This window comes from Lepeophtheirus salmonis, chromosome 1 (assembly GCF_016086655.4).
Source record: "Lepeophtheirus salmonis chromosome 1, UVic_Lsal_1.4, whole genome shotgun sequence".
NCBI lineage: Eukaryota > Metazoa > Arthropoda > Copepoda > Siphonostomatoida > Caligidae > Lepeophtheirus > Lepeophtheirus salmonis.
In genome coordinates this window covers 47,420,349-47,430,233 of record NC_052131.2, presented here as the reverse complement: position 1 = coordinate 47,430,233, position 9,885 = coordinate 47,420,349, and the positions used below count along the sequence as shown (strand labels likewise).

The following is a 9,885-nucleotide window of genomic DNA, read 5'->3' as shown; positions in this document are numbered from 1 at the left end:
TCAATTTTAAATGGAATTTTTTTTAGCGTATCGTAGGAGACCCAAAATCATGACTGAGATTAATATCTACAAGAAATTCAAGAAAAAAGAGGACCGTTATAAAAGCGTTGGAAGGCCTCAGACAGAAACCTCTACTTAACTATTTCTGCCAATGAACTACCTTCATTACGGCCACCATAGCCATCCGGGTGCTATGGGATTTGAACGCTAGGATATTAATTCCTGCGACCGAAGCCAGTGAGTTAAAGTGGTAGTTCTAGTGGACTGATTGTCCCTTGGAAAGTATTAAATAAATAACTAGTTGGCCCCTAATACGAGGTGTCCTGTTAGATAAAACTTATTTATGACATTTCTGGTTTATAGTTATACTCATATTAATATTATTTATTAATAATAGTTTATATTTGCTAATTTAAATATTATGATATTTGTAACATGTAAGTTAATAATTATTATAATTTATAAATATGCCATAGTTCATAAAAAAATAGTTAAAATTTTTAAATCTTGAAATTGTTGTCTGAAACTGATAAAAAACTTCAATTTTCGAGGGGATTTAAAAAAAATATGAGATTATACTAATTCAGGACTATTATCGTTCAATAGTCATTTTTTATCCTTTACCTTTTTAAAGCCTTAATAAATTAAAGTAATATGAATCAATTTCTTACTGGTTTTAAAACATATTTATTTATATAATTTTGCCTATATAGATTGTTTTGATATATTTTTTAATCAATTTCATTGACAGTGTGATTGTTGAACTTAATGTCTTGTATGAATTTTGTACAATGTAATAAGCAATTGAATATTTGTGTTTTTGGAATGTTTGTATCAACACGGTTCTGCGATTCAGTATTCTCTGAGATAAATTTGGTGAAAAAAAAAACCAAAAAAAAAAAAAAAAACAGTAATAAACTCACTCATGATCACTTAGATCAGATAATGAGGATTGCCACAACCAGTCTGGATGCAAACTGGAAAAAGAAAGCTCAGAAGCAGTGTTAACTTCATCAAGCCTGACGGGACGAAATCATATCGTTAACGAAACTTTTTTTTCATGTCGAAGACGAGACGAAACAAAAATCTGACAAAAATAATGACAAAGACAAAACTCTTACGAAGACAAAACTGACTAAGACGAAACTCGACGAAAACGAGACGAAGACAAAATAAAAGATAACTACGACGAAACAATGACGATATCTGATTTTATGACACTGAGGAAATTCTGACACAAAACTTTTCTTAAAGCGTATTAAATTTAATTAATAATTAAGGGTCTCTGTAATGTGTATTTATGTGTTAACGGCAATGTGCAAAATGTACGTCAGAGTGGGTAATGTGCAAAGTACCCGTCAGAGCGGGCATTGTGCACAATGCTCGGACAATATATAAAATTTCCAATAGAGTGGTGAAGAGTCATTTGAACTTCATTTACATTGTCAGGTGAAATGATTATGGGTAATTTGATTATTAAACAATTCAATGCTAAACAATTTGTTCGTTGTTAGGATTAGATTATGATACAATTTTATATTCTCGTATATTTTCATTGAAATATGTAGATATAGTGTTCACATTATCAAACTATTGTATGATAAGAAATTATCACCAGACACTTAATTCTACATATTTTGCAAAATGTACCTCGACCAAAAGGTTGTACAGGTAGACAGCAAGTCCAAAGAGGGATCAAACCCTATCTCCATCGCTATCCATAGTATCAAGAACCCCTTCTAATATATTGTAATACATCCCGCATGTACAAGTGAGCCACTGTTCCAAAAAGTGCATCATTACTCATTACCCACCACTTCCCTGAGCATCAAGAATCAAGAACCTCTTTTGATATCCTATAATACACCCTAGCCACGGGTTGTGCAAAATAACCGCAGGTCCAAATTGTGGACATTATCCACCGCTTCCCTGAGCATGAAGGACCCCTTTCAATATCCTATAATACACCCCAGCTCATGGATTGTGGAAGTGAACGCTGGTCCAAAAGGTGGGTCGTTATTCGCAGAATTCTTAAACTTTTTTAATATTATACTTAGTGGTCTCTGTAAAGGTATGTGTAACTTTGGTAGTGCCTTATGAACGGCATGTAACTCCTCTGTAGACAGAGGTTCAGGTGTTTTTTATACATACTAAAATGTAAGCCAAAAAGGTGAGCAATTTGAATGGACGCGATAAAATTATAGCAGCAAGTAAAGATCTAATAAAAATTTACATTAGAATTGTTGATCCTATTTCATAATATCCGAACTACACAGTTATATATTTCGTATATATATTAATAGTTTATTCAAAATAGACATAAACAAAAAACTTATTTAAGTATACTTTTCTACATAAAATGTAATAATTTCAAAAAATCATATTTTTGAACTTATATAACATAACTAATGTTACCTAAATATAAACACATTCACCAAATAAACTACTTTTGCTGCATGTTATGCTATTATGGCTTTGCAAAGTATATACAAAGGTATTTCTTTTTTCCAGATGAACTTATTTGTTTGGAGTCTGTGCAATTGCACCACTTAAAGCCTTGCTCATTTCCATCCAACAGAATTGATGTGGTCAGTCGCAATGTATCTTCCTTCTCTCTGGAACTTCATCAACACTGAGGACTGCCTCCTTGCAAGGTTCAAAATAGTTACATTGAGCTGTTTAAATACATCATTTTTTGTCCTTAATCTATAATATCCATTCTTTGCTACATGGATCAAAATAGGCAAGACGTAGTGGGGATCTGTTTTTCCACGGTCGATACTTGGAACTTGATATACTGAACAAACCACTGCCCATAATCCAATTTACTTGTCTTGTTGTCACGTTGCCACATCAAAAGAATGTCTTGAAAGTCTCCATTTGCTCTCTCATATGATTTCTGAGATTATGAATGATGGGAATTTCCATCCAGAGGTTCACTTGCAAAACCCGTCGTCCTAGGATTATAATGGACTATTAGAAGGGATTCTTAATACTCAATGGAGCGGTGGCTAATGATCCACCTTATACCAGTGGTTCACTTTCACGCCCCGTGGGCTGGGTTGTATTATATGATATTGAAAGGGTTCATTGATGCTCAGAGATGGCGGTGGGAATAATTATAGGGCTCTGCTTAAAAACCAGGCTGTTGAATGATTTATGTCTTAATATTTACGTATCTACATAAATGTACTTTTTTTATTTAATTCAGGTTTTCCTGAGGATTGTCAGGATATGATGTCCTCATTGGTCAAGGATACACATTACCTTCAATACAAACTCTTCAAAGGAAAACTGAAGACATTACATTTCAGAGTGGAATATTAGAAGATATTTTATGTATTTTGAAGCTTAAAGTTGAAACTTTTGATGAGAGGGAAAAAAATTGTGTCATTTTAATGGATGAATTGACTATAAGCAAGTCTAAGGACTTTGATGAAAGGTAAGATTCCTTAATAGGTTATGTTACTCTCCCAGAGCATCAGGGGGATTTTGCAACACATATCTTAGTAATTATGCTGGCTGGAATAAGTAATAGATGGACGCAAGTTGTGCCATATTTTTTTTACATCTAACTCTCTTGATGGTTCTATTTTTGGCAAATTAATCAAAGAAATAATAATGAGAGCTTATAAAATTGATTTGGTTGTTCGATCCATAACTACTGATATGGGCCCATCGAACCAAGCAATGTTCCGATGGTAGGGTGTTTATAGTGGAAGAAACGAAACGATCAACAACTGTATTTCTCATCCAGCTTACCCTGAAAAAACAACTATATTTTTTATGATGTTTTTCATCTTCTAAAAAATATTTGCTCTTCTATTATATCGAACAACCATATCGTTCTTCCTTCTTTCTTAGTTACTGAAAAAAACACCTCCCAACTCCTCTAGTATCTGCACTATATCTACGAAGACTTATTGAAAAAGAGGACAAGCAGGAGTTGAAAAATGCTCATAAGTTATCTAATAGTATTAATTTATAGTTGATAATATTGTAGAGAAAAACGCTTGCAAGGAGGAGGGGGAAAAAAATACATATGGTATCATTGTTTAAAATACTGATGTGATTATCATCTGCCTGCTTTATTATGATTTTTGAGGGTATAACGAATGTATTTATTAGCAAAATGTTTAATGAAGATATACTACGTATAATTGACTTCGACGTTTTTTATCCGTTACAATAGATTTAAAAACGTCACACTCCATGAAATTGTAATTCATTATGAACCTTATTCTCAGAATGATAGCTAATGAAACGACAAAGTAGAGTATTTGAAGCTCAAAGTTTAAAAAAGAAGGCTTTAATTAAATATAATCTACATACTAAAAAATAAACCATCATACATTTATTTTAAATATACAAAATTAAACAATTAAAATCATATAACTATTAATAATAATAAATTATAAATACAGAATATTGAAATAATAGATTGATCCAGATAATTTTTTTCTTGTTTTAACATCGGAATTCAGTTAAATATGTCATAACTTTAGGTTACAATACACAAGCGAGACGTGGAGTTTAATCAAAAGATAATCACCCCTCTTCTTCATGTGGAAGTTGCTATATACAATTTTGCACAGGATAGACATATCTCTACCGATGAGATCTAACTAATTATTAATAATAAAGTAAATGTCAAAATCATAAAATTAGACGATAAATATACTAATAAAAAAATGTTATATATAAATTCATCGTAAAGATTTAGAGCAAAAGCTAATTATGTAGTAATGTCCGGCGATAATACTCCCTATTAAGAGCATCAAAAGATTTTTCCCCGTTATTTAGGTATGCTTATATAACAACATACTATTATCATGATGGATATACACAATTGTTAATTATAATGCAACACCCAATGTAACTACCCTCGTTGTTGTGACCATTTAAACAGTTGTTTTTGCCTTTTATGAGTTTTCTGAACACCATTTCTTGGAGCCCATCAACCATAGCTAAGCCTTTAGTGATAAAAAGTAATATTTATTGACTATGTAATATTGGAAAACCTAATTATCATACCCAAGTCTTAAAGCGAAGTAAGTAGTCTCAGACAAACTAGTTGCAAACCATCCAAAGCTACTACCCCCGTTGTTGTGACCATTTAAGCAGTTGTTTTTGCCCTTTACTGAGTTGTGTATCATAATTCTTGATATGTTTAGCTAAAATAGAATCATATTTTATGGTTAGATTAAAAAAAAAAAAAATGGAATACTTACTGTGAGATAGTACAAAATTCAGAGTTCCATTTCTATATTCGTAAATATTTTTTACTGATAACTTGATCATCATTTTGTGTGGATGACTCAAAACATTTTTATATGTATTTCTATATATGACATCAGTACCAACATCCTCCATTAATTAAATGATGGTTCCTCGGGAAGGGAGATGTTTACCCTTGTATTTCTCCATAAATTTTTTGAACGTAGATGATTAGCAATGGATAAGGTTATATTACATGCAATAAGCATCGTTGTGAGATCAAAGTTAAAGTCTGACTTGATGTATTCATCGTCAAATTGATTTTATAGATGAATATCCATACTCTTGTTATGAGATGAGGATAATGAATGGCATGTAATTCTAGACAGGGGACTAAAGGCACATTTATATCGACAAATCCGACAAACCATCTGTTTCTCATCCGGTAAGTATTTTCCAAATTCCTGGGCCTCCATTTTCATAAATCCAGACAGAAGCCGACGTCATTTTGGGGATTTTATTCAGTTCTCTATCGACTATCCCCATCTAATATTATTATATTAATATTGAATAATAAAGACGGGAATGATAACGTTCATGATTGATAGAAGAAGATGTATATTATTTAATCAATGATGCCATAAGTATTTCTTCTCTTCTCCTCGCACGCTTTTCTATTCTTACCAAAATTATCACCCTTAAGTATTATTAACCATTTTTCTAAAATGAGTGTAGGGGATGCCATGCCATTCTTCTTCTATGCAACAAGTACAGCATTAAGATATTATTCAAATCATGATTAAGATAAACGAGGCATAGTTTAGCTGAATTTATAGACTTAATTCGGAATAGGTTCGATCTAATGTCATCCAGATCCATATCAATGGCATTAAGTAACCATAATAAAGAAAAATATGAGGAGGCCATATTATTCTTGGAAAAATTCAAAATTGTTATCCAAAGTATAACCGTTGGAGTTAATGGACGTTGGAAACCTTGGCAAAGAGGTATACTTTTATCAACTACATCTATTCTTCAACTTCACAAGGAATTGCTGGAGGAAGGATTTTTATACATTTTTAGAAGAAGGTTTACTCAAGATGCAGTGGAAAATCTTTTCAGCATGATTAGATATAAGAGTCCCACTCGAACACCTTTGGAGGTTATGTATAATTTGAGAATAATAAGCTTCAGTCAATTTATGAAAGAAAAAAGAACCAACTATCAATTCGACGATGGGGATTATCTCTGTGATTTTCTCGAAGAAATCAAAGTAAATAAAAATAAAGTGGATGAAAATAAGGAGAATGATAGTTTTCTTCAAAAGTTAACACTTCATCAAGAAATGGATGAAATGATAATAAGTGAACAGCAAAATAATATTATATAGCAGGCTACATTTTGAGCCAACTAAATTCTAGAGGGATATGTTGTTCAGTATGTATAGATTATGTAACTACTACTAACTGTGATCCAAGACCTTATTCAAATCTTTATGATTTAAAGGACTACACAGGTCAAAGTCTTTTTCGATCCAGCAATTACATTTTTGAACAAATAGTTTTACCTGCAGAAAAACAATTCCGCCTAATTACGAATAACTCTAGCATAAACGGAATAAAAAATATTAAAAATATAATCAAAGTAAAGAACAGGAGCATGAATAAACATAATATATATCAAGTAATAAAGAAATTATTCAACATCTTATCTAAATAATAATAAGGAAAGCTATGTTTAACTATATTGAAATCAAACTATAATTTTTAATTTATCATAAACTGAATTTAATAATGACAAATTCATTAATTGTTATTCGCTAAATAATAGAGTACCTGAACACTTTTTCATTATTAGGAGCTTTATGCATACAGATATATAAATCTATTAGTAATTTAGGAGTCCAATTGGACATATGGTTTCAAAATTAATGGATACACTTCTCAACAATGAGAATAAATTATATTGTACTTTTGGAATGATAACATAATTCAATTTACATCGATTTAAATGACTTAATACTTATTTCTAAAAAAAAAATAAATAGATCCAGTAATTAATTTATAGATCCTTAGTTAAGTACAATGAGATATTTCAGTAATTAATTTATAGATCCTTTGGAATTTTATGAAACGTAGAGGGAGTTTGATGATTTCAATAGATTTCTCTTAATAGACCATCTCATTGTAGGTGTTTAACTTAATCTTTCATAAAAGTTAATTCATATGTTCAATATATATTCAATTCTGATAAGGAGAAATAAGGATATACTCAGTTGACGAAGAGTTTGCATTGACTCAGGAAAGGGTAAAATGTATTATTAACTATTTTAAAAGAAAAAAAATAAGCTACATTTTGAATAAGATTAATCTATTGTCATTTAATACAAGTCGACGTTTCGGAAAGGGTTATATATTTTTCTTTAAAATAAACCAAAAAACATAAACTATTAATCAAAACCATAGTTAAAAGTATCTTAATCATAATTATGCTCTAAAAAATTATAAAAGTTATTTCTAAACATAAATATATAACCCAAATCATCTAGGAAGGGTATTTATATTTTTTTTATCGAGGTTACGTGAATCCTGAACATAATTCATATTCATTGTTTTTGTTTACTTTTTATTTCAACTATCTTGTCTCCTCTTTCCTTTATAGTCTCTTTAGTATCTCTATGAGTATGGCCCAGAGCCCTTTAATAATTCTTATAGGGCTCTGGTTTTAAGGATTCAGAAATAAAAAAATTAATAAACATTACAATAGGATCTACGAATTTAAGATTATCCCCTCACTCACTTTTAGATCGTAATAGAATTCTTATAGTTATAAAGGTTCTAGGCTACAATCCTTCTATATCCTGAACATCATTATGAAAATGATGATGGAAGGATAAACTTAAACCAAGAGGATATCACTTGTCTGCGAATTGAAAAGACGAATATTCAACTCCATTCTTATAGAATAAATATATTCAAAAGATCAAACTCGCCATAGGTTTTATAAAAATCCGAGGGATTTATAAATTAATAACTAAAATATCAAAATGTACTGATATCAATTTAAATGATATAATTAGTTATTTCTATAAAATTAACTAAAACATTATTTAAGTAAATTTAATGCTCTCTGTGTTATTACTATACAAATACGATATAAGTTATCATGATTGTTACGAAGTTGATTAATTAGTTTGAAAACCTTAAGTACAATTTGACTCTAAAATAAATAATTGTAGTATGCTTATGTATGCATAAAGCTCTTAATGATGAATAAATGTTGAGCTCCTCTATTATTCAGTGACTAACGATATATTAATATGCCATCACTAAATTCAGTTTATGATAAATTATAATTATAGTTAGGCTTAAATATAGTTGTTAATGTATTAAAAATTATATTATTTGAATAACATGATAAATAATTTCAAATACTCCCCCCCCCCTCAATAACAAATCTGTTAATATTACAATGATGTAATTGTTTAACAATTTTTGAAAAAAAATCCAAAATCTTTAGCTATTAAAAAAAAATTAAATTTTTTTTGAAAATTTTTAAAAAATCCATAGCTATTTACAGAAAAACTAATTATTTTTTTAGATTAAAAAATTCAAATATTAAATTTTTTGGAAAAAAAAATCAAAAACCAATAGCTAAGTATATAAAATTTAATTTTTAAGAAGAAAATTTAAAAAATTAAATTTCCTGAAAAAATTTCAAATACAATAGCTAGACAGGGAGAATTAAATTTTCTGGAAAAAAATTGTAAATACTAATTTTTTTGCTCTGCTACATAATTTGCCAAAATAACCAAAAAATCCTTAATTTGGGGAGGGCTACAGATCCTCTATCCCACCCCTTACGGACACACCTGTGACCGCCTTTGCAAATCCAGTAGGAATTCGAATGGATCATATAATTAAAAAAATTGGTTATACTCTAGAAGTCATATAAAAAAACAGCGAATTGGCATTAAGTTATGCACCCACCAAGTGCCCTGCTGGTATATTGCACAACCTGTGGGCAGAAAAAGTAAATAGAGTCTCAAATAAGGATTAAGATATTTTTTTGTACTTTAAAACCCTATTTCTCTAAGGTTATTTATTTATTACTAAGAAAATATAAATCAATCTAGACAAATTGCTTCCAATGCAGAGGAAACTCTGACAAAGACGAAATTCTGACGAAGACTTAACTTAAACGAAGACAAAAATATGACAAAAATCATGAGAAAGACGAGACGAAGACGAAATAAAAGATAACTACGACGAAACAATGACGAATTCTGATGAAGACAATATTATGACGCAGACGAAACTATGACGAAGGCGAAAGCTGACGACATGATGACGAAGATAGATAACTGAAGAAAACTATTGGCTGACGAAGACGAGACAAAACGAAGAAGAGACGAAACTGAAAATAGCTGACGAAGTTAACACTGCTCAGAAGTGACGATCAAATTACATTAATTGGTTATAATATATAAAAATATTCTAACACCAATGAGTTATCACGTTTACATTATTTATGGTACTTCCCAATTAGATTGCAGCCAATTTTTATGGCCGACGAGATGATCTCTTAATATCATTTTGCCTAACACCCAAATAATTTTGAGAATCAAGACATGAACTTACTGTCTATCAAAAATCTATCCCTAGTTCC

General features: G+C 30.3%; 1 long non-coding RNA gene across 1 annotated transcript; it reads right to left on the bottom strand.

Moving 5' to 3' along the window:
* Nucleotides 1-4,785: 4,785 nt before the first annotated feature.
* On the bottom strand, nt 4,786-5,913 carry LOC139907685 (uncharacterized). The gene is made up of 3 exons (XR_011784407.1): nt 5,232-5,913; nt 5,035-5,174; nt 4,786-4,973 (listed from the first exon to the last, which is right to left on the bottom strand). It is a non-coding gene; the product is annotated as an uncharacterized lncRNA (long non-coding RNA).
* Nucleotides 5,914-9,885: the final 3,972 nt, after the last annotated feature.